Here is a 27,248-nt window from a genome sequence, read left to right as displayed (position 1 = left end):
TTCAAAGGCACGTCATACCTTGTCGCCTGAGCATAGACGAAAACGGAGCGGCACTGCGGCACATGACCGACCATCACGATTGCACAACAGTTGCTATAGCGACAGCCATGCTCAGCTTCTGACGGAAGGCGGTTGATACCTCAAGATTTCTTGCTCCAGAGGATGCCATTTTTTCTCCCGTGTGCGTTCGTGTTAGCCGTGCGGCGACGGACGCACTACGAACGGCGAGTACTCGCCGCACCCCAACATCACACTTCCGCAGGCGATCTTCGGTAGCGAGCGAAGCTCTTTTTTTTTTTTTCTTGTTTTTTTTCCCCCCTCCTTTGCTTTCTTTTCTTTTTTTAATGAAGCGTCGTAATGATCATTGCACAACTCCCAACAAGCTGGCAAAAGATAGGTTCATGACACAAAGGCGGCGGAGGTCGCAGAACGCATTTACTATGGATACAGACGGCACCGACAGGTCTTCTATCATCGCTGAGGTTAGCAACAGGCCATCCTTCCGCACTGAAACTGTCGGCAACACTGAAGTGCGTTCATTCCGTTCGTTATTCGAAGCAAGAGATACACAGTGGCGCCCTCCAACGGTACTTTATCTGAGGCGAGTGTAAGAAAGAGGAAACTAGACTTTTGTCTGTTTTCATAAAATATTCAGTAAAAAAAAAATGTCATAGAATAAGCAATGAGTCAAAACAGAAACCTATATGGTGTAATTCGAAATTAGTTCTATTTAAATAACAATGTGAAAAAGCAAGAACCATGGTCGATAGCTTGTAATCTGACAGCGCGCACAGTTCATTTGGGATCAGCGAATAACAACGCTATCAATGAACAGGTGAGTTAAAATTATTTCTTTCCACAAGATGGCGCCACAGTCGGATTTGTGTGCGGAATCTACCTTTCGGTTTAGATAAGAATGTTAAAGGTGGGGGTTGCTGATTTACCGCAACACACTGGTCTGTCAGAAAATGTTCGTGTACAGTATGAGTAATGATGGCGACGTGAAAGACATACTGTATTTATTAAATCACTTGTAATTTAGTATTATTTATGGTTAGAGTTTTGCTTTATATTTTAATTGCTCGATTTCCTTATTTTATTTATTCTGCCGCAACAAAAACTCCGCCTGCTATATCATTCGTTGAAAATTACCGACATATAAACAGAGTTCATTTCTCCTAGTTACAATGAGCTGAATGTATTATCTGTTAATATATAAAAAAAAAAAAAAAAAAAAAAAAAAAAAAAAAAAAAAATCAGTTCTTTATGTGTCATTTTCAGTTAAGAAAACAAGTATGAACCATATATGCTTTTTTTTTTTTTTTGAAATATAAACAAAAATTTTAAATGTTATTAGTGAAAAACTAAAGAGATAACATGAAACGTCAGATAATGCGGAATATTTTATTTTCCCTCCCAAGCCTCTATTAAGTCAGGTGATAGTCTCAAACCAGAACGAAAAATCATCTCCCATCTAAACTTTAGCAGTGTGTAAAAAATATGCACTTGCTACTGTGCGACTCGAACCTAAAGCCTGTTACTAGCAAAGCTAAGAGGACATCCAGGCTACCCATGCGGACAATATTAATACACAGAAATTTTAAAAACACCTGATAAGCATTTCACAGCCTACTTGTCTCCAATCTCTCGACCTACGCTGTCAGCCGTTCCAACACTGAAGTCTGAATCCGGTACTGATCTTATCTACACCTTATTTTTCGGATGGCATGTAAGATCACAAATCATTAAACTGATGTTTAAATTTAATAAAATATGTCATTCCGTTTATAGAATCAAAAACTTTAGTCGTCATTACTTTATCTCTAAGAGTAATCCATTTTATGTTCAGCATTCCTTAATTGTAAATCTTAATGTCAAGTCTTGTGAATTTACGCAACTTAAAGTGGCGTATTTGTCATTCATAAGTTTTCATTACGCATATTAACTTTATAACTAACTTGCTTTTAAGAATTTAATTTCTAAATCTCCAGCTTCACAATCAAACACATTCTGAAACAGCAACTGATTAGTACAGTATCATTTACTTCTTTTATCTGATGACTTTCTCATGAATATTTTTATGTTAAGTGCAGACTATTTTCTCTCGGTGGATTTGAGAAAGCCAATTAAAACAACTGTTGGTGGCTTTGGTCTCAAAAATTATATATCCGTGTACACTACACTCCTTGGCAGGTATAACTAATGATATAAGTAACGCGATGAGAAGAGTTCATGTTGTCACACTAATAAAGGAAGTTGATTTCCAGGAATAAAAATCAGTAAACATTACAAAAGTTAATCAAGATTGAAGTCGACCTTCGTTACTGGATTTCTTATTAAGGATTTCCTAGTACCAACGAATAAAGGAAGGAAATCGCGATAGGGAAATCATCTGTGGAATTCAATTTCCTACTACATGTAACGGAAAGCTATACTGTAATTAGCTGAACATCAGATTTCTCAAATCATCTGTTGGACTTATTCAGCAAATAGTACTGTGCAAAAGAAAATTGACGAAGTCTTTTTTTTTTAATTAATGCGTGGGCTAAGATTGGGGGATATTTGGCATGAAATGAGTTCGAGCTAGATAAGAGTTAAATTCTTTGTTGAATTTAACTATGCAGTGCGCTATTTCCGAAATTTAGCAAGTACCGAAGAAATATTTTTACGTTAGTCGTTCAAATGTTCAGACAGAATCATCATTAGTAGGTGAATTTATTTTTATAGATGATTTGTAGACTTATGGATTACTGTATAAAAGAATGCGAGTTCTACAGTGTACAGTTTATGAAGTGCGGAATTAAAAAAAAAAAAAAAAACGACTTTTCCTGATGGGGAAAAATTATCCTTGCTTTGTCAGTTGAACTGGCAAATAAGAAAAAACGTGTAGAAAACTTTCCTAGTTTGTAAGTACAATCTAATTCGCACTGCCGATTTAGCAGCACGGACCTGAAAAAAGTGCCTATGCAGTCTCGTTAATACTTGGCTACACAAGTATCTTAGAATACTGACTTTCATTATAGTAAAATAAACGATGATAAGAGACAAGGGAAAAGAATCTCGCAGTAACTACAAGAAAGAGGTCAATTTTAAAAGCACTTAAATTCGGAAAAGAACGAAAGCCTCTTGTTGATAAGTTCTATTAACCAATCTTTAATTTTCATTAGTAAACGTCTATGCAATTCTGTTATCCAAAATGTAAAATGTGTGTAGCGTTTCTAGTATTTAAAAATTATCTTGAGATAGACAGTTAAAATGAACTTCGACAATATCGAAAGAAGATTTCAATGTTCTTAAATAGGGCTGCATCATCCATTCCTTGCAGTCATAGTGACTTCAGTCCACGGTATTTTTATTCTGAAGGCAGCAATAATTTATCAACGAAGACATCACAGCTGTATAGAAAAATCGACTTCAAATTCAAGATGCCAAAATATTTTGCATTGCTTTTATTGAAATAACATGAAAATCAACATCACATTGCATAGCGATCTATTCTCTGGAATACACCGAAATGAATAATGTCTGCATCTGATGAATGGAAAAGAGAACTGAAGAAACATGATCCATGTTCGCAAACCATCACCTGGCAGTGACAGTAGTATGCCATGATGAAGTGTTGGTAAATCGCAACTTCGATGGTGGATTTAAAGTATGAATCCTGTATTCGAAATAATACTTTCAGAAAGTATAGATGTTTTTTAACTTTTAAAATCGGCGTAACTTTTGGAACATACGAATATTTTATTTTTATATTACTTTCACGCACGAAAGATTGTAAACCTATATTAAGGTATGGCTGACTGGAATTAAAGCGAAAGTCACTAAGGCTTGAGGCCAGTGTGTGTGTGTTTTGTTGTTTGTGTTTGAACTGCGTGCATTCTTCTAGACGTTCTTCTGTGGGATGATGACATTAAGTTGGAAAGGTTTTTTTCCAACTAAAGGTCATCATCGATACAGGGTGAACATACTGGGTAAATTCATCTCTCACTTAAAAACCCTTGAAAAACATCGATGTCCACGGCCGGATTTGAACCCATCGTCTGTGAGTTGGAAAGCAAACATGCCCATTCGGCCAAGCAGGCAGGCATTCCAATTCCGTAAGGAATTAAAGTTACAATTTATACACATTTAAAAATTATTATGAACGAAAATTAACGGAAGCGATCTGATAGGGAAATAAATTTAGTAAGAATTTGTCTAATTATTATTTTCAATGCTCACCATGCAAAAGAGAACCAAGACCAGAGCTTCACATTTTTATTTTTATTTTTTTCAATATTCCTTTGAAATGTTAAATAATCTTACATTACATTGGCAATTACGCTACACCTCCAACTCAGACAAGTAATAACGCGTGCGAAAAAAGCTGCACATCACTAGCGCGTCGTAGTCAAATGCAATGTGACAAACGTTGTACCCTGGTGCTCATGCAGCAAATGATGTTTTGGATAAAGAACTGAGAAACAAAGTGTAGGCATATTAAAACGATTATCATTAACAGCAGTGGTTTATTTTCAGAATAACTGAAAAAGGATAGTCAAAAGTATGTGTAGAAGTTATTCTAATTGAACACAAGTCCACAATCATAATATGAAAGGCTTCACACGAAGAAAACAAAGTACAAGCATAATTAATATTCGATGGTGGGAAAACCATGGGATATATTAATTATTAAAAACGTACACAGAATTAAACAGGGAAACCACGGAGCAGCCAACATACATTAGCAAACTGATCATCTGTAAGTGTGATATAAGAGGAGGAAAAGGTGAGTGACGAAGCAGTTTCCTGCTACTCGGAACTGCTATTGTAGGTATTTTGTTGTTCTGGAAAAACCTTCCTCCTCTTTGTACTCATTCACCAGCATGAAAATATTCCATTCCATCTCCAATTGCACCCATTATGATATGTCTTGATTCTCCAGCGGCATCGCGTGCTCCGAAACGGACTGACGATCGATCAGTCAGTGTCATGACAAGCTATGTTTTTCAACCCGCGGAAAATACTACATTCGTCCCGATTCCGTGTCGCACAGCCACACACAGAGGAGGGGAGGGAGAGAGAGACAAAGTAGGACAGAAAGGTTTGGGGAAAGAAAAGGAATGTAGATGTATCCTCCCCCCTTACGAAGATCTTGTGAAACACGGCGTTACTATGGTTACAAGTTCGTCTAATTACGTGATGTTGTCTGGGAGGTGGTTAAGCACTTTTGGTGGAGTCACGGGTCATTGTCTTGACATTACTTGTTAAGAAACCACTTCTGCTAAACTGTATAATGTTAATGGGTAGTTAAAAAGATGTTGACGAATGAGTTTTCGAAATCCTCATCTTGTCACCTTTCTGATATACAGCACCTGATGCTGGTGAAGTTTAATCAATACACATTCAAATATACAACAACAAAAAAAAAATATTAACGACTGATTGTCATTTCGAGTTTCCTCAAAATGCTGCTTTAAGAAATACTGCGCTGAAAAAAGTCTACACTCTTTTGGTCTGCAACAATTTACCAAATAATTTGCATCAACTGCCATGTGCCAATGCTCTCAGTTTAGTTTAGGATTGCAAGCCCCACGTCTACTGCAAGAAAAGTGGTAACTCTTTTATAAGATTTTGATGAGCTTTCCCCCCCCCCTCTGTTCACAGAATTCTGTCTATGGAGTATGAAAAGCGCCAAAAAATCGAAGACAGTTGCTACGTACTAGCTATAATGGCATTGCTTGACGGCAAATGACCCATAATTCTAGCTGTGAATATTTTTTTTTCTCCTAGATGGAAGGGGAAGGGAAGCGAAGCTAGGGAGGGGGGGGGGGGTTGTTTTTATAGAGAAACATTTTATAAACCAGTTCATTCTTCTGCGGTTAAAGTTGCCATAGTGACTCCATTCCTATTTTTGTAAAGCGATCATTAGCGTTCTATGGCGAGAACACTGGAAGCAATCTCGTGGTGGTGCCCGAAGCTATCGGTGGTTTCAATGTAGCTTACTAATGTATAGGACAGTTGGCTGTAGTCCAATGTTTGTTACGGACATTTGCTGTTTACTGTGAGAATACACAAGATAAAAACAGCAATTTCATCATGTGATATATCTATTAAAAATGGAAGGAGGGATGTTACACTTATATAGATTACTTTTAAACTATTACATTAAATGGAAATTAACTAAGTCGTGTTTGGGATGATTCAAGGATCTACTGGACATCCTATTATTTCTTCTGAGATTTTCGAACATTGTAGTTCTATAAAGTTTTAAAAAAAATACAAATTCGGTACATAAGGAAAGACATACTTTTTCCAAATGCCTATAAAACATCTACCGACACACAGGCATAAAACGCAGATGAGACAAACGATTCAAATGTCCTCTTTTTGGTATTTATTCACTTTCCGTAACGCTGCACACACCCCTCTTTATTCTTTAATGTCATCGCCCAGTCATTTTTCAGCTCTTCATCCTTTCTATAGTCAATATGTTTGAAAACTAGAATGTACCAAACATTAGTTGTATACGAATTCAATCTATCACAAATCGATTTGTGATGAGAAATCGATTTTTTTTTTTTTTTTAAGAAAATTCAAATATTTCATTTTTAATCATCTGAGGCCAAACTTGAGTTAACATGTTGAATGCGTGATCTCAAGTAAGGTATCAAAAACCAAGCATATAAATTTCACGATCTGGTGGTTGAGAAACAACACCGACTTAAATAATTTTACGTAATGCCGTTTATGTAGATACATATTATGAACAGTTGGACGAAAATTCAAGTAGATGCTCCATTCAAAGGATTCTTTACTTTTCTACATCCAATTTTTTTTCAGGTGGGCAACTGATGTCTTCCTCATCTGCTCACAACGCACGTGACAGATAATTGCTAGAATATTCTCTCTATGTTCAGTCCTTTCATCCATATCAACGAATTTCGATTAACTTCTAATCACACCATTAGCAATGACGTTAATGGAGTATTTTAACGGTATCTCGAGAGTGCAAGTTTAGTGCCGAGAATGCTAAAAAAATAAGGGGAGGGAAATATTTACTTTCACATGTCTATAATGCAAAGTCTCATGACCTTACAACCTCAATGTACTGGTGACGCCAGTAATCTGCCGTATACTCTTCTTTCTCATCTACCAAACCTTTCATCGAACAAAACAACTAAAAATTATAAACCTAACCGGTTCTTAAATGACGGCTTCCGGTCTACGCTTCGATCAGTGGGGAAGAGTAGTCTAGGACAGGGTAGGGGGGAGGATAGGCCAACAGTTTAGTAAGCGTTAATGCCACATGAATTCAATGTCACATTTTTTACTGTTTTTTTTTTTTTTTCGGTTCATTTCATGGTCTTAGCTGCTGAGACTAAACACAGCTGAATCAAAAATTAAAGAAATAAAAAAAAAGTTTCCAATCCCATATAAAATAACCAACTTACACAGCGGCGAAGGATCACGTAAGTCATGTTTCTGCATTGGCAGTGTTCAAATTAGTTGAACGTATTACCGACACCTACTCCAAGACAAAATATCAATTAATTCTTCACATGCCTAGCCTTTTTCGGACATCTGTGGTTTAATTTTCACTTCGGTTCGAAGAACATTTTGAAGCATCGTAGATCGATGGATTTCGATGGAATATGGTGCGGAAATTCTTTACTGAAATATCTCCTTTGTGTTGTATTGTCTATTTTATGGTTGAAATAAACAATACCTGTAGAACGCACCAAATATTTCATTGACAGCTGAGGTAAAATATTTTGCAGTAGTTTAAACGGTTGTTTACTATTAACCCATTTCATAATTTTTATTAATTACTTTATATGTAAATAACAGCATTTATGAACCGTCTAAGTCCAAAGTATCTCAATAACGAGTTTTAACTAAACTTCTACAAAATATTTTACCTCAGATTAAGATAATAATAATAAAAACTTGGAAGCCAAGTAATAAACTTTAAAAAACATTACTGCTTGTATGTATTGTACTGTAATTAATTTTCTGATTTATGTCTAGTCTTGTACAATTTTTATTCTGATGTCGGCGTCATCGTATAGAATTTAACTTACAATGTCGTTTTTTTTACGTTTTATCACTTTCCATATATATATATATATAAAGAAAAGAAAAAGCGAAAAATCGTATGGCTGGCAACGATGCAACATCCTTCGTCAATTTAAAAGTTGCGTCCCAAATAGTAGAACCATGGCACTTTAAGGCACGAATGACAAACCAGCATGAGCTAACACTTACATTTATCTTTAGTAACGAGCCGGAACGAGCCTGTGCCAAACAGCCTTGATTTGAGAATTACAATGGTCTACACATCACCCGCGCATACAATACGCATTCCTAAACAAAGGAATAACAATAATATCAAGGGATCACCCTTTCCTTTTTATTTTGATTAATGCAAGGCAAGCAATTAAAAGTGTGATTTCCGATTACTTTTTAATTCTGAAGTTATAGGTTATTTGCATAATTCTATGCAAATGCAAAAGAGACCTGAAGGCTGGAAATTTTATGGAAGGATTTCGGTATTATCCCTCAAGTGTTTAAACACGAATCGCTCTCACCACAAACTCACGTCAGTGGAGTATCTTTATACCGCGACCGAGTTAACAGGCTACAAAAGATTAAGACAAGGAATCGGTCAGGATTTATTTGGGGACGGAGCTGAATAACAAACTTAATGCGAGCATTTCTACAGTATTAATATTTTATTGTGTAAAATTTAACTATAAAAATTGGAGTATTTTTGGATTAACTCAGGAGGATGCTGGTTACCAGTATTTTATGTAAACTAGGTTCTCGATTCAAATGAAAAAGTATATAGATTCGTCCATAAACAAAAATCGCATAAATCAGGACATGGGGATCTTCGCAAACAGCGCACACACTTACAGCGACGGGTGATCATTATTACACAACTCACCCCACCCCACTGATAGCAATGTATCACAATATTACGCAGTATACCGAGAGGAGCAAGCCTCTCGCAACAGCGCTTCAGAGTGTACAGAGAGTGCATCCTGCATAGGGGAAGGGTCGATAAGCTTCAGATATGGAAAACATACGAAAGAGATACATTGTAACCATAAATATGGTCACATAGTCAGAATAAACGTAAAATACCGAATAAGAGAAGAACATGCAATGATTCGTGTGTTTTTTTTTTACATTTTTTTAATCCCGTCAAACAATTATGGAGTAAAAATTATGAAAATAAAACAGTAGGAAATTCTAACACGATTCCTAGTATTTTGGATGCCTGATTACGTTTTTTGAAGCATGCACATAAACATGATTCGTTATGATGCGTAACAAAAAAATAAATAAATAAATAAGGCCAATAATCTATTGATAGATAAAAATCTATAATTCTTCAAATATGGATGAACGCTTCCTTGAAACTAAAAACAGCGAACCGAGCATGTAATCCTGCCCGTCGTCATGCAGCTGAGAGCAAACTGTGGCTTTAAATTGCTTCAAAAAATCTCATATTTAAAAAAAAGTGAGCCAAATAGTTAGAAAATATGAGGCTGGGCTACCGTTTAGAAGGTGTGAATTTACTGACATTGTTAGTAATTAGTGGCACTGCTCGAATTTCAGAGAACTGCATTCTAAATTTGGTCGAAAACGGTTGAACGATAAGACTTTTAGAGGTCTAATAGGAGAAAAACGATCATGTTCTGCATTTTAAGCTGAATTTGTCAGCGAACCATTCTGACGAAGGGTCATAAGAAAAATGCTACACTTTTTGAACCTTTTTGCTATTTTCCAAGTGTATTTTTATTTTATCAATTGGATTAACACTGAAAATTTAGCAAGCTGTATTTTGTTGATCTAACGAAAAGAAGTGACATATGGGCAATACTCGACTTAGAACTGAAGTTACTGCAAGTCAAATTTTGCCCCAAACGATCCTTGTAATAATTATCAGTAACTCGCTAGTTCCTCTTATGACGTTCCAGGATTCAACCGCATCGACTTAAGAATATTTTATAAATTCATTCGGAGATATCAATTCATTGTCTACGTTCATCTACAATAATTTAGACACCGCATCCATAAAAGCTGAAACAGCAAAAATTTCGGGCAAAATTTCATTCGAATTATACTTTTCAAATGAGTTTTCTTGCAACTAAAAATGTCCTAATTTTTAATTATAATCGAGATTCCGCTTGCAGAAAAGTTATTTTCTACAAGATTAAAATTGAACATTGTTACCTCAACCTTAAAGGCAATTTAGTAAACGATTTCTTGAGAATAACTGATGATGAATCGATTATTTATATATAAAAAAAAATAATAATAAATAAAAAAATCGAACTTCAGACGGCAATGTGCAAATAATAAAATTCATTACAAATACTAAACTTAAATATGCAATATTAACATGACTGCAACAGTTTCCGGTTTCGTTTTCCAAGGGTATCTTAACTCATGTGAGATACAAAACCAAGCTTCATTAAAAAGACAAATCCCACATAGAGAGAATCTTGGAAAAACAGTTGTTGGCATACTATTGGAACACCTAATTTTTCGCTCAGTAGGAAATTAGCTCCGATGATCACAAGATAAGAATCGCTTTATGAAGGGTAGAATGTTTAGCCTGTACACTTCCTGGATGGAGATAGAAACTATGATTTAATAAAACAGATAATTCTGTACTCAAATTATTTGAATGCAAGTTTGCTCTTATCAATAAAAATACAATAACGGATGTAATAATTTCAGTTTACCTTTCATAAAAATTTTCCATTGATTTATTGCTCGTTTCTCATGATATTTCGTTACTATTACAAAGTTCGAAATATGATAATCATGAATTACTACACCCATAAACGGACATTTTATCACTAAATCTACAGAAATATTCAGATTTCGCTTCACTTTTAAAATTGCGTTCTTTCCATCATCCCGAACACAGAAGATCATGCACAGTGGCCTATCTGGCACACTGCCAAGAAACAGGCCAGCCACGGGGGGAGTCCTGTAGCACGCATTCTGTTGGTTTACAAGGTGACTAGCTGAAACAAAGATATTCTTATCGGTTAATGCTTTCCTCCATTGAAGGCGTTGTCAGCGAAAGTGATAACTACATCCGGTCTATGGCGAAATCTGCCCACTGTGGTTTCCTTAGCAACAATCTCTGCACCACATATGGTTGGTTTAACAGGTCGTTTACAAGATGACCGCCCATACGCCGCGTGGGAAAGGGCTACAACAGCTCGTGCATACCACATATTAAAAAAAAAAAAAAGGAACAATGTAAAATATTATTCTTGAAGAAGATCTGAGAGGCTTTATCTTGAAAATGTTACTAGAATTTTAGTTAATGATAAAAACGCGTATTGGATAAGGAATGACAAACGAACGCTTGCCCTATTGAAACTTTTTGATATCAATACTGATAAGTGAACACTGCTTATTCTTCATGACTTGTCTCAGAAATGTATCATAAAGGATATAGTCTGAAATAAGTTTCCCCTCCTCCTCCTTTCCAGTCCAAGGACATCAGCCTGTTTTTACGTATTCAGACTCCTACCTGGTATTTGATAGGAACCCAACACGATCTGGAAATAGTGGCTAACAGATCAGTGAGGGATAAAAAGGAAGGGAAAAAATGAAGCATATTCCGAGTAATCTCGTCTTTTGCATATTGCAATAACAAGGTGGTGTATGAAGATTAAGCAACGCCTATATATCATATAATCTAAAACACTTTCTATTAACAGCAAAAGTATTTGTGTGGATTAATTAGCTCATATGCAATTTTCTTGCACTGAATTACAAACTACAGAATAAAAAAAGCACACGCAAAAGGCACACACACACACATATATATATATATATATATATGGAACAATTAAGTGGAGATCACGAAAGGTACCCTCAATAATATCGCCACCTGTAGGATGCAATTAAACAATTAAGTGCTGCACGTTCATCTGAGGGAAAAAAAAAAAAAAACTCCTGCATATGTAATTTACTATTCTCATAGATAGTCCAGATTGAGTGTATGTTACGAATGTGATCAGTAGGCCTAGATTTCCACCATTTAATAATGCAGCCGAAAAACGGAACGATTTGTAGCTATTCCTCTCTCTCTCTCTCTCTCTTATTCTTTTAGACGTTGATAGACAGTAAAGCATGGCACCGAATTTTTATGTCAATATATTATCCAGTATAAAGAAGCGAAGCTTCACTATCCCCTCCCCCACAAAAACATTAAGAAATTTACTTAATTTCTTAATTTACTATAAAAAAAAAGCCTACGGAAATTTATTTCATCACACAAAACACGTAAATGGCAGTTACATTTGATTAATTTAACATACAGCTTACTTGGCTAGAAATCACATGTAACCTAAGTCAATTTGTCTACTGAAGAAAGCAAATCCAATCTTCGACGGCAGTTAACAGGTCTCAAATATAAAAAAGGAGGAGGATAAGATCTAGCAAACAAAGAATGCGAATCTGGGTGAATACCCTATGTGCAGTGAGAGGAAGAAATTTTCAATATTCAGTTATTTTACGTTATTTTCACAAAACTACAACTCCAGAGAATATGGGAAAACTGTCTATCAAGATTTCTGATTAAAAAACTTTAGGGGGCATTAAATGATGTATTTATTTAATAAAAGTGTTCGTAGTGTTTATAGGACAAAAGGCAAAATTCCTTAGTTTATTTTTTATTTTTTTGACTTATGTCATTGCTACCGTAGTAAACATTACTTAGAAAGAAATGGAAACGCAATACCGCGTTTAAATAATTTAAATAAGTGTTAGAAGCATATTTGTAGGCCTGGTTGGCTGAGTGGTTAGCATATCTGTTATCCAACGAACAAGTCGCAGGTTCGAATCCCCCACCGTATGCATGGATGTTTATGATTGTCTTTAGGTGGGAGATTACCACTTCGCTTATTGAAGGCCTGAAGTGGTTTGGAAAAAAAAAAAAAAAGTTCCACGTTTGATCTCTATAGCAGGATTTCCGGACTATATAAAAATAAATATCTAATAGAAAAAACCCTCAGTACGCTCACGGCACTAGTGTATATGCACATAATAAAAAAAATAAAAAATCACAAAAATATTCATGTATTGCGAAAACTCTGAAGGAATGCGATATGCATTCCATACCAGTAACCCATCCCATACATACATAACATACACGTACTGCCAGTAACCCATCCCAACGGGATGGGTTACTGGCAGTACGTGGGACTGTGAATTAGCAAATATTTAATTAGCTAATAAAGTTTTATGGAGGAGGAAGAGGCAACTATGCCCACACTACTCAGCATCGTAGTATTTACAGAATAGCAAGAACCACAAAAACCTCACTCAACTTCTTCGATAAAAGTGGCTTATAAAAATAAATATCTAAAATAGAAAAAACCCTCAGTACGCTCACGGCACTATGGGAAATATGACAAATATGATATTTGTCATATTGAATATCATATGGAATTATGATAAATATGACGTGAATCTGGAAACGCATTGAATGGCCTGTTTCCTGAAATTATCTAGGAGGCTTTTCATTGTGTTTCGCAAGAATATACTAGCTCCGTTTGTATAGATTATCCTATTCAGCCTGCTGGCTATTACCATAGCTGCTTTAATTTTCTTCGCATTATTGCATATCAAGCCCATATTCAATGCACGCAACGAGTAAGCCAGCAACAAAGCCTATTATGTGAACAGCCAATATACATGTCCAGAAAGTGAGACATTATTAGGGCAAAAGCCTCATAAATAAGCATAATAGTTCACATATTAAACTTAACTTATTCCAGCATGAAACTTTGTCCTAATAGGAGTAGAATATATTCTTTGATATCCCTTTCTTTGTTACAATTGGTTATAACTTTCGTCCTGTTAAACCGCTAGCATTACAGGGGGGGGGGGGGGAGTTTGAAACTGTCTCGTAGTGAGGCCGACTTCAAGTATTCATGAAAGATGAATGGCTCTTCAGAATTCCTTTCTTTCATTAGTGCGATATTATGATAAAACGCTTAAGTATAAAGACAAAGTCGGATATACTTATGAAAGATATCTAGTTTTGCCTATTTATATTCGTAATATTCATAAATATATCCAAGCAATATTTGACATAAGGTGCAATGAGCATTTCCACTTTTGCGAGTTGGAAAGTGTACTCATGAAAATTTCCCTTGCACAGGTACACTGAACAAGATTTCACGGGCAGGAATGCGTTAAAAAAATTTTGTATATCCTGCATAAAATCCAAGATTTCATCCTTCTCGACCATGCCAATTTAACTTGACAGCAAAGTATGTGACGAGTTTGTTAGCGAATTCAGCATAGTAGCATTGCTCACTAAATTCTGTGGTGACAGATCTGTTCCCCTGCTAATAAGGGCAAAGAAATCGGATGTCACCGTCATGTAGCTCAGATAGGATGGAGGAACGTAATGATATAACCATTCTAAATTGTGTGATGGGACGTTGCTTAACTGATAAGCAAATTTAGTCTCGTGAGCTTCCTACACATGAAAAGCAACTCAGTAAACTTGCTGCTAATGCAAGCACATTTGGAGAAATTGTTATATACGATTCCTTATAATAAACAAGTTATTTTAAAGAACGTCAATACAAAAACGTAATTAAAACGAACATTACAAAAGTAATTAAAGAAGTTTAATTACAACTGCAAGTGGCATTCCGTTTTACCTTAAATGCTTGTATTTAAGGCAATAAGTCATTGGCAAAACTTGAAATGTTTCTATAATTATACAATAAAACGATATACAACTAGTTAATTTACATAATAAATATCAAAATAAACTGCACTAACCAGAAATTTAAAACATGCGGGCATTGTTTTGTAGTAATATTTTAATGAAAGTTATATACCAAATCTTTTATTCTGTGTTTCTAACGTAAATATCAAATAACAGCATCAGACAGAATTTACAGGTACGCGCACCAGATTTTGCTAAAACTGGAAGACAAGCAAGATGGAAAATAATTGTTGTTGCTCTTGTCTCTGAGATCAAGAAAATCGGTGGATTTAAGCGTAGCAAAAACCATTACAAAATAGGATTCCTTATTAGTAATACCATTTAAAAAACATATGGCTTTGAGTTTCAGGAAAACTATGATCTCTCCTTAACTATTTCAGAACAAACCTCCTGGGAACATGCATCTGTGTGTGTCTACCTGCCTACTGAAAGAACTGTGTACAATAACAATCTGAAAACCACTGTGTTCTATGTGATAAAAAACAGACATCAAACGCTCAGCATTTTCTAGATGGACTTACATGAAGTGATTAAATTATATAATTTAGACAAAAATTCCCAAGGCTAGCCGTGTTTTTCCCCCCCCTCAATATTTTGTCATGTGTGGATATATATTTAATTAGTGAATATTACAAAATTCCCGATGGAATCAGGCTCCAAATGGTGCTAATGCCGACTTGCCACTGTTTCAATTATACCAATAACTGATAAAACATTATCTTTCTCTTTCTCTCTTTGTACCATAGGAATAAATATAAAACCGAATACGATTCTAATCTCTCTATCATACGTATAGCAGTCCAATTTTCTTTTTCTTTTTTTGCGTGGCTTCAGCCATAAAAGGTTTAAACCTATAGTACATTAATACCGTGGGTAGGGTAAGGATGTTTTTTCATTTTTATTTATTTATTATTATTTTGTTTACATAATCCGGAAACCATGCTTTGGAGTTCATATGAACTTTCTAAGCCATCTCAGGCGTCTAGTAAGCGGGGAGCAGCCTTACACCGAGAGAGATGAAACTCATATTCCACATACAAGACGATCGCAAACATCCATGCCCGCAGTGAGATTCGGAACCCCGAAACCTTTTTTGGCAGAGAGCAGATACGCTAACCACTCGACCAATCAGTCCCGAACTACATTTGTAATACAACCGGAGGATAAGAATGTTATCAGTTATGTCCAAACAAACTAAACTGTTTTCCTTGATTCAGATAGCTATACTGGTTTCGATTAGTTCTTGAATCTGGTTTTGTATGTTGAAAAGTCGAGTACATAATGCAATATGTGAAATTAATTTTGAATCAGCCGGTCTTATTAGTAGAGTGGATAGCTTCTGCACTCTCCAACCAACAGGCTATAGGTTCGAATCACACTGTTGGCTTGGATATTTTAGAATGTCTTTAGTGATGATAAATTCATTTCGTTTCGATATGAGACCATTATCTCAAACTATCTCTGCTTACTGGAGGCCTGAAGCGACTTAAAAACAATTCCATGTTTGTCAAGATTGGCGTGACCTGATTATCTGACTTTGCGCACATCCATGGTATTTTCTGTCTGAGAGGTCTGCAATCTTTCGTCAATGGGATCGTACACATAGAGCTAATTAATATATATATATATGGCAAAATCCTAATCTGCAGGTCCCCCCCCCCCAAAAAAAAAGCTTCACTATACTTTTGCGCTTGGGTCATATGATACTGTGAAGCCACGATACGTCATTGGTACATGACATGCTCATTTTTCCTGTTTTAAATGCAAGTATTTTGGCTTAAGTTTCAATTCTTAGTAAAATGCACATTAAGGATTTTATTAAATAATCTCACTTCAATTTTAAATCTTACAATTTTAATGTAAGATTTAATGCGATTGATCAAATTATATTTTTAACTACAGTTAATGATAACAATCTTCACACATCACTTCTGGTAGTCTTTAATTAAAGGTTTTTTTTTTATTTTTTTTTAAATCTTCTAACTTCCTTACGTTTGTGGATATCACAGCGCTCGGTATCCACAAACAATTGAAAATGTACAGCTCAAGTGCTTCGTGGAGTGGATCAAGGTTACATAAGTAAGAACTCTTATGGAAACCAAATGTAGTTATAGGATAATTCAAGCCTAAGTCATGATGTTTCAATAGGCGACGAAATTTATCGACCTCCAACTCTACCAAAACTGGTCTTACGCCTATCATCTTTTTACAGTACTTCAATGGCTACAACTCATAACACCTGGATAAGGATGGTATTCCACTTCCTGTTTATGAATTTGACAAAGATCTCCCCCCCCCCCCCCTTCTCGAAATAAAAATGAAGCATTCCTTAAATGCTGGCCTTCATTTTATTCTCTAACAGAAAACATGGTGACTTCAATCCATGCAAAACGCAATACTATCTTCCACACTCACTCTCCCTCTGATCTCATTTTAAGAAGTTCGATCTTCAAAGAAGAACAGACTTTACTTCTTGGAAGAAAAGCATCTCGAGCTTCCGATGATAAAGATATTACATTTATAGATGTTGAGCATTCAAAATGGACCTGGTTTCATCCAGTCATCCCGGATCAGTTCTGTTGCAGACCTAAGTTAAGGACTAGAAGAGCTTCTCCTATAAATGCATTAAAAATCGCACTATGAAATCAATTAGATTAATTAATCAGCCAATAAAAGTTGTACAGTTCTGCCCTTCTTTCTTGATCATTGTTTAGCGTATTGTGATAAGCTCCTCACGATGTCCTAAAATTAGGATATTTTAGGACAGCCAGCATTATTCTCAATCTGGCATCGACCATTACCACTCTTCACTTATTCAATGCTATCGGTCCTATGACCAAGAATCCTCTATCAAAAGTCTGCGACTGTTCAAATCGAATGTCAAAAACTTAGTGCCGTCCCCTTATTAGGCTCTGGCATGTGTACAGCAGGCTTTTAATTGGTCATCAGTAGGATTGCTATTAAAAATTCTTCATGTGCATTTCACAAATATCAAAGATTTACAAAAATGCATAATAATAATTTTTATAAACCAAGTTAGTCGGCTATCTAGCACTCCAAATAAATCCAAAACTTTGTCCTGATAATGTGAACAAACACGCGAATTGTCATTTCAAAATAGCGTAAAGACTATTTTGAAGATGAAATTTTCATAGCTAAGGTTTTAAAATAAATTCTCCTTACTAAACGTAATGTTTGACACATTTTCCAGCACACTATAAATATTTTTACGTGCGAAATGGTTTGCTTGTTTCGCACTATATCATTAGTTTATGGATTTTTAGTTTATGTGCCAGCTGGACGCAACTCCAAAATGATGAAATTGCTTTAATACAGTTAGTCTAAACTTCAGAACGTAAGTCAGCATACCTGAAACAAACTGATTAATCTTGAAGAGATGGGAAAAAAAAAACTATGAAATTTAAGGTTTAAATCACTTTTTTCTTACAACTAAGTAATAAAAAAGTGAATTTTAAATTAATATCTACATAGGACGTAAGTGAATACAGCTATCCTCTCGAGAGGATAGTTGTATTCGACTTTTGTCCACTCTTTTTCCTTATGAAATATAAGAAATGCGTGCATTTTGATTACCAATCAGATGAAAACAAAACTAAGTAAAGGCGTTACTAGTACACAAAATTAGTTACTAAATGCTACTTTTGTATATAAAATAAAGAGTCTTATTGTAGGAAACCATTATCAAAAAACTGCGTGCGCTATGAATGCTTCTGACAACATAAATATCGCCGAGGAGAAAAGTTTGCATTCACAGTCGCGAATATGTTGCGTTGTCGAAATATTTCGGGAGAAAAGTTTTTCTTGCAAAAGCTGTCATTGACAACAGATCAATCTTAAACAAATCAACAACTTAAATGCGATGTCAAAAAAGGTGACAGTGAACGGAGGGCACAAAGCAGTTCATGGAATTATTCTGAACCAGAATGAGAACTTTTCTTCCACCACCTCCCCTCACAAAAATAAATAAGAATGGCTACGAATAGCTTAGAAAAGTCCACTGAACTCACTGCCCAAGAGCATATATGATAACCCCCCCCCCAGGCTCCCTAATTCTTCAAATGACTGAAGAGCAAACAAATTTAGGATTCTAAAAATAAATTCACAGGATACTATTCATGTGCTAATTTAACTAAATGCACAGCGTTTCGAACTTCTGATGAAACGGAATTACTGCAACAGAATAAGAAGATGGTGAGCACAAGAAAATGCAGGAAAATGAAAATCGCCTTCAAATGTACACTAGCCTGCAGAAATGGGGAAAAAAAAACATGAATTTTATTCAACGAAATTAATTTAAGTGCATTTTAATTTAATAATAATCAGAAATATTTTGGTTCTGAAAATTCATTATCAATACAGTGTATGCTGACAAACTTCTTCCTAGCGTTATGTCCCGCTTGGTACAGGGTCCGCTGCGATGATGCGACTTTGGAAGATCGAAACCGGCTTGTCGCAGAGTCTGACATTGGGGGGACTCTGTATAAGTATTTTATGACTGCAGGCGTGTGTATTCGCGGGGGTGGGCTTGCCTGTTTTGAGAGACGAAACTGTATAATGACAAACCAGTGTACAATTTCAAATTATGAGCTGTTCAGCAAACAGTATATGACTGGATGTTATAAAAGGATAACTATTAAACTATGATAAACATCATCTGTATCATATCTATGATATAGGCGTCAAAGATAAACAACAATACGGATTGCTCACAACTGTTGAGCAAACTTTATGGCTCTGTATTATGATTTTTTATAGCTTTACTACACTGCAGCTAGTATAGTTAGTAACAGTTTCTGTTTAATAATATAAATATTCCATGGAAAAGCCAAAGTATTTGAAAAAAAGTGATGCAATAGCCTATGAAAGCTACTGAATGAAAAAATATAAAAGAATATTTCGGGGGTAGCACTGAATGTATTTCTACGTAGTACTAAAAGCTAATACACAAAATGCTAGCAAATTTAAACACATCTCAATATAAATATATCTGAATCGCGATGAGAAGGCAACGAACCACGAAATGGCTTGCTGACGGTAAAATTTAAAACGAAAAACCAGTGAATTTTCGGAGAACATAAGCAACTTAGTAAAATGTCAAAGGAAATGACTAAGAAATATTAATCTCAAAAAAAGAACTTTCTTTAAGTTCTTTTTTTTGAGATTATCACAAATTACAAATCACAAATTTGAGATTATCACATATCACAAAAGCAAATGACTTTAACAACATTTGTTTCTGATATTGTTATTATCGAGAAAATCCTTGCCAAAGTAGGAAAGTGACCTACAAATAATTCACGTCCATTAATTGACGTCTTGGGTGGAGAATAGTTTTCTATCCTGTAAATAGTGAACTAACATTAGAAGATAATGCAGAAATATCTGTATTCATAAAAAAACTGCCGAAACTACCAATGAAATCGTTATAGAAGGCAGTCATTCTGATAAAAACTAATAGTTAACAAGTAATGCAATCAGCATCTTACCCTAAAAAAGGCTTTAAATACAACTTACCAAAAAAGACGGTATTTACTTGATATAAGTTAGTGCACCTTCATTCAGGAATTTTTCGACAGATGAAAAGTAATCCATATATGAATACGATCATTCCAGTAAAAACAGTGTGCATTACTAGCAAGCTAAAATCATTTGGGTTTCGGAGTTAAAATACATAGCAGCTACCCCACCCATTCTTATAACTGTAAGACACGTGACAGGTCTGTTCCCCATTCACTGCTTTCTCTGTGTCTATCACCAAAGCTGACTGTCAGGGTCCACTACTTGCCCAGATAAAGACAGCAATAACCCGTCTTTAGACGAGACCATCAGCCCAGCCACTAACACAAACTGCTTCCTCAGCCATGCCCGTTACTGCATCTACTCACCTCCACACAGCAGCGGTTGCCATGGTGACATAGGCCATCACTTGCCCTGGCGAGTACCATTATGGAAACAACGCACACTGTTGCGATGAACTGTTTACTGGTTGAGGGGAAGGGGACAGCAACAGGTCTCGTGGTGCGCATGCGTGCACATGCTACAGATGGTTGTGGGGACACCAGGAACAATGTTAGAAGTGCCTGCAGACAGAATTTTTTTTAATCGATACAATAACGCCCACACGCGCTTAATGCTTCTCAAAGGCGTTCGCGAATACAATCAATAAGTGACGGCGAAAGAGACAACAAGGTCCAGAATTTGACATGTCTGTCAGAGTAAATCATAAAAAAAAAATAAATAAAAAAGCTTTGAACGCAGCACTGAAAACTTCTTAAAAAACAGGCAGACTGTAATACTAATGGCAAGCATGCCTTTCCGTTTCGCGACAGTTTCATTTTTTTTAAAGGCCAGGTTTGTTTAGTTTGTTCTTCTATTTTAGGGAATAAAAAAAAATTAACTTTCTTGCATAATGAGAAAGACCAACCACAAATTTTCAATATCCTCTCTACGTGAGGAACGTAAAATAATAAAAACGTAAGATTTCTTGGTAACAAGCTGAGTTCAAGAAGACTATCTCGGACCATGGAGTTCTCAATAAAGCGAAACTTAGGGAACAGTATTTAAATGACTATATTGAGCAGTGGGGTGAACAACTACTAGTCATAACTCCGAAACAAAAGCACAGGGCATCAATTCTATTTGTTCAGGTGCAACATGACTCCTTTCTTATGCAGCCAAATATATCTTTCATTTTAACAATAAATATTAAATGTTGAACTAAATTAGCTGTATACAAGACAGTGTTCAAACCAGTTTTAACTTATGGATCTGAGAGCTGGGTCAGAAGTAAAACTCTTGACCAAAGACCGCAGATATGAGTCCTGAGAAAGATTAGGGACATGAACAGATGACATTAATGGCAATATCATACTAAAAACGAGGATATTAGGAAAGAACTTGACATTGTTAGCATCCAGGAATGCATTAGCAGAACTAATCTCAGCTGGTATGGTCACTTAAACAGAATAGGCGAGGAAAGATTAGCAAAACAAGTGTTCTCTGCCAGGTTCGCAGGAAAAAGACCCAGAAGACCAAGATATAGGTGGATTGATACGGTACAAAGTGCCTTAGAAGATAGAAATAAGATCTGATAATGTTGGAGTCTTGACAGGTAGCAGACTGATTTGAAGGAAAATTGTAGATAGGAAGTTAGTAATAATGTAATTTTTCATGTAGTACTATCATATCCTGTACACCTCTTGAGGGTATATATCAGAAATTTGATGATGATATTAAATGTTTCAAATTTGTAATAAACGCTGAAAGTTGATTGACTGAATAAAGAAGAATTATAAGTAACGAAGAATTATATTTGTAAACTTATTTACAAAACATTTATTTTTGTGAGACGTGAGCGCCAAAATTCGCATTTAAAAATAATTCTTAAAAGAGAAGATGATTAAATTATGAAGATTGGACCGCATTATTAAGTGTGACTTTCAACAACCACGGTAAGCACTTTACCAACTGTGAGTAAAATTTAAATCACAGAACACTTGGACTATTTGTTCTTCAATTCCAACAAGTAATCTCAAGCTTCAGAAGTAGGGTTTAATAGTTCTGAAAAGAGTGCATTTGAGTATTAATTTTAATTTTTCTGGAAAAACAAAAAAAAAAGCCATTGATAAAAAGAAATAAAATGTGAAACATTCTAATGTGTGTGTTAACAGAATCGATGTCAAGTGCAGTTGAATACCGAACCAAATAGTAACTCAGATACTATTATATAGGTTAGCATGGAAAGTAATTTGAATGGAAATATCGTTGCCTACAACCATATCTGAGAGGGCGCTAGTAGCATGTGTAGCCTTGCCAACTTAAAACAATCAGCATTTAAAGCATTCAATAACAAGCACGGCAGAAGAGTGGGAGCGTGTTTTAAATGGAAGCACCGAGTCGTTCTAGCACGTACAAAAGGAAATTCGACCAACAAATCACCCCCAATGCTTTGCAGACTCTGGGTTTATTGCATACCGTCCAGTTATTTACGAGCAAAGAGCTTCTTTCTAGAGCGCTTGAATTCGAACATATAATCGTTATAAGGGTTATCATTGCTACTCCGTTCTTCTAATTGCTGTGCCGTTGTTGGTAATGAAAGCAATCTTCAAATGACTCGTTTTCTTTTCCTAGTAACAAAATCAGCGGCAATAACATTCAATGAAGACCACGAAGAAAATATTTCGATATAGTTTTAAACAGTTATTTAGAAATGCGCGTGATATGCTTAATTAGTCATTTTGGATGTTGCTAGCATTAGGAGCAAAATCACGATGTCTGTGAAATACTTAAGCTAATGTTAGTTTAGCTAGCATCAAGTTTTTATCATGTATATGCTACGGGTATGAGAAGACTGCCTGATCAAAATGTTTACCCTTTTCCCGCAGTAGCTAGGAAGCTACAATTTTGCAAGAGGATAGCTTAGGGAAAAGTTTAGCTTCCGATGAGAAATACCTGAAATGGATAAGTTTAAAGTAGTCCTACACCAGGATTATGCAATAGGAATCGTGTGAATCGGCCACGCTTCGGAGTGTTTAGCGAATTTCTCTCTTTTTTTTTTTTCCCCCAAAGCGATTTGTGTGAGAAGGCTTTGATATGCTGGATAAACATAGGTAGATGTATAATTAAGAGGGAGATGTTAAATCCCGTTTTATTTTATAGCCGGGTACGAAACACGGGTCGAAATCCATCGACATCCATAGAATTTCAATGCCGAAAAAACTATCGGCGGAACCAAGTGTAAATGATCACTTGGATAGTACAACACCACGGCAACTCCGTGCAATGGAGGTGCCCTGGTCTTCTCATAAAATAAAACGGGATTTAACATCTCCCTCTTAATTAAGAAATTCGCCGGTAAAATAGCCTTTCGGCTTATTATCTTTGTAGTTAACAATATTTTACAAAATACAGTACACCACTTCGGCAATTCGATAGTAGAGGTATGTAAGTTTCTGTTCACTTAAAACCTTGATATTCCAGGTCTACCTACTCACTGATGAGAGGTGGACGATGGATATGGATATATATGAGAGGCTCTGCTTGGGATAGGTTTTTGCCTGTCTCTGAGTAGGGCCACCGCTGAGATTATGGCTCGCTGGTGGTGAGGTGAGCCTGCCACTGGGTAGAGCCAACGCCGAGAAGTTCTTCTCGGTGACGGAGTGAGTCTGTCACTGAGTGGAACAAAGCTGAGTTGGACGGTCTTTCGGCCACTATTGAGGGGTCTAGGGATCATCCTAATTTTTAGAGAGGTCTTTACTTAAATACACCTCAAAAAAAGGTTGAAACCGGTCTGGGTAGTGACCTCTTCTCATAATGTAAAACAAGAGATGCATATATATTAGGAGCTGGGTTTTACATTATGAAAGAATATTAAAGTTAGTGAGGGAGCTTGCTCCACCTTTGCATGGAGTTGCCCTGTTGTTGTACTATCCAAGTGATCATTTACACTTGGTTCCGCCGATAGTTTTTTCGGCATTGAAACTATGGATGTCGATGGATTTCGACCCGTGTTTCGTACCCGGCTATAAAATAAAACGGGATTTAACATCTCCCTCTTAATTAACAAATTCGCCGGTAAAATAGCCTTTCGGCTTATTATCTTTATAGGTAAACGTATTTTCTAATATAAGTTAAGTCACTGACTAAATAGCTTAAGGGTAACGAATATTTTATAAATTTATGTTGCACGGCTAAATTTCTAGTCCATAATGTTTGTTTCACGTTGAAAATAAAAACTCAACTTTTCTGAGAAATGAATATTTGGTAAGTTGGCCACTCAACAATGCGATAAACTAGACGTAATTTATAATTTTCTTTTACAAAAACTGGGTCCATTCCAGTTATACCGATTACATTCTAAAATTCTGGTTGGCTGTTATAAAAATAACTCGCTTAATTATGGTAAAACTGTTAATACATGTACGCAGGCGCAAAATAATACCATTAGTCAAGACAAAAATATTTTTATAACATTTTATAAATTTAGGATGAGTCCTTCAAACAAGTCTTGTCTGGCAACGACCTTGTGGACTGGGTATGGTCTGTTTGTCATGCTTAAACTTTTCGTGAACTCCAAAGTTATTTGGGGCAACAGCAAAACAGTGTTGACGGGCATCCAACTTTCTAAAGCTTTTAATGCAATGGCAGTTGTGCCACTATTGAGAGACAAGCAGATATTTTGCATTCCAAGGAGTGTTGCTTCATTCATGAATGAAGCACCCTGGAGTCACAAGAGTTCGCTACTCTCACCCTATAATCTTTGGCAGACTTACAGGTTTTTGAGGAATCGGGAAGATCCTGTAGCCATTTAATACGTAACATTTAAAAAAAAAAGTTGCGATATTCATAACAATTTATTATTATGCGATAAAAAGATGAGATGCTTCAAGGTATAATATACATTAGTCTGATATGCCGTATGATAATTCAATAATTGACAGAAAACCTTTACTACCTTGCTAGTCAAGTAGTAAATTAAGCTGATAGCTAATATAATGGTAATAATGATAATGCCACTCAAAATGTTGATGTTTAAACTTGCATAAATTCACAGTGTTGCAATAACAATTTAAACATCATTCTAATAAAAAAAAAAGAAAATAATATATTATTTTCAACTAAATTTACTAATAATTTAATTTTTTAGTTACGACTAGTGGTTTTTAAATCCAAAAATTCCATTTCTCTTCCATAATATTATGACGTGTACCAAAAGGGGTAGAGGGGTGAAGTGAATATACAAGAGCTCGCTTTTGTTCATTAAGTCAGTCAAGAAGGCACTGGAATTGACATTTAAAGAATCTTAAGTGCTTATGTAAAGACCTTTGTGAACGCGATTTTTGCGATATAATACAACAGACTACATGAACTTTTACAATAGATTACAAGAACTTACGCAAGAGTTCACAAAAGATGAAGTGAAAAGGAACAAAGGCTGAAGGTCACACATCCTTAAAGTGACTATAGGGGAAACTGTAGATCTACTGCAACAAGAATCAGTACTCTATATTTTTTTAAAAAAAGTGCTTTGTTCTCTCTCTAATGTGTTGCCCAATTCTACTGGTTAATCCATAATAAATAATTATAGCTGTGAAAATAATTTATAAATGCAGCAGCCAGAAAGTTCTAAACCCATCAACAGAAAAGCACATAAATTTGGGCGGAGACGATCACAACTACTGTCAAATAATATTCAAGGAATCCAATTTCGGGATTGTTATAGCGAATTTTAAGTTATTTTTGGTCAACTATCTTCTGATTTGTAAAATTCCAATTCAATATTTAAAAAATAAAAATCATTTTGAAACAACGAAGAACGATCGAAAATAAGCCGAGTTCTTGTCTGCGAGAGAAAAACAGGATGAAATGTTATCTGCGACACCGACTGAAACTGTTGGTTCATACATAAATATACGCCAGGAAGAATTCCAGGCGTTTTAATTTTTTTTTTTTTTCCCTCATATGCACAACATTACATATGAGGAACGGAAATGTAATTATAAAAAAAGATTAAAATTAACTTCAATACAGTGCCAGGCAGCTACAAAAGAAAATGTAATTATCGTCAGAGAGTTAAATGATAGGTGAGCCGAAAAAGAAATGAAACAGAGGCTCAAACTCGCGGAAAGAATTATTGAAATTTTATGCTAATACAGCGGCAGATGCATCTTGCATGCTTTTTATATAGAAAAATGCTTGCATCTGTTCGTTGTAAAGGCTCTAAACCGACCATGTTTGTACGCTGAGCATTGACTGAACTGGGAAAGAAGGTGTTTTGCAACAGTTGTTCAAATACGGCAGATAATACATTCTCATCAGAAGGATCATTACGGACAATTACTATTTCCTCTGCCCATCATTTCATCGGACCAGTCTACCTAACTACACGACATCCGTGATCCACCACTTTCACTGCAATGCACACGTAATCGATAAAGTAGAAATCTTCAAGGGTTCTGGGCGCTGTGTGTCTGCTTCCCTTCAGATGATCAAATTGCGCCTCAGTCCGCTGGGTCTTAGAGAATTAGATTGGTGACACAATCAATTACAGTCGTTCCCCCAAACAGCGAATCTGTCACAGAGAAAGAGAAGAAACATTAGTGCTAAAATTCGGGAAGCTTCCCTGCGGAAGGTTAGCATGTCTCGGTAACCCTACACCACAACAGCACATGTATTGACCACCGTCGGAAACTGCGAACATCAAAGAAAGCTTTTTTCTTCTTCTTTTTTTTTTTTTTTTTTCTCTCCTCTCTTTCCACCCACCCTCCTGTACAATTACGGCCGTCAGACGAGAAGAAGGTCCAACGAGTAATAATGGCGTGACTATCTCCAGTCCCAGGCCGGCCTATTCACTGTCGTAGGCACACCGGCTTGTAAACCGTTATTGCCACCAGAGAAGCAAATGGGAAATCAATGGCAGCACGTGCTCGCACCCGCTTTTCTGACGTCACACGGCGAT

The 27,248-nt window shown here is 35.9% G+C and overlaps 1 protein-coding gene across 5 annotated transcripts in view; it reads right to left on the bottom strand.

The window, feature by feature from the left end:
• Positions 1–27,248, bottom strand: part of LOC150100731 (plexin-A2-like) — a 992,258-nt gene that overhangs the window by 491,426 nt on the left and 473,584 nt on the right. The gene's annotated exons all lie outside the window — the stretch shown is intronic.

Source organism: Typopeltis vanoorti, chromosome 12 (assembly GCF_054136105.1).
Source record: "Typopeltis vanoorti isolate ZY-2024b chromosome 12, IOZ_Tvanoo_1.0, whole genome shotgun sequence".
Classification (NCBI taxonomy): Eukaryota; Metazoa; Arthropoda; class Arachnida; order Uropygi; family Thelyphonidae; genus Typopeltis; species Typopeltis vanoorti.
Note: the sequence above shows the minus strand (reverse complement) of the source record. Positions and strands in the feature narration are given on the sequence as shown.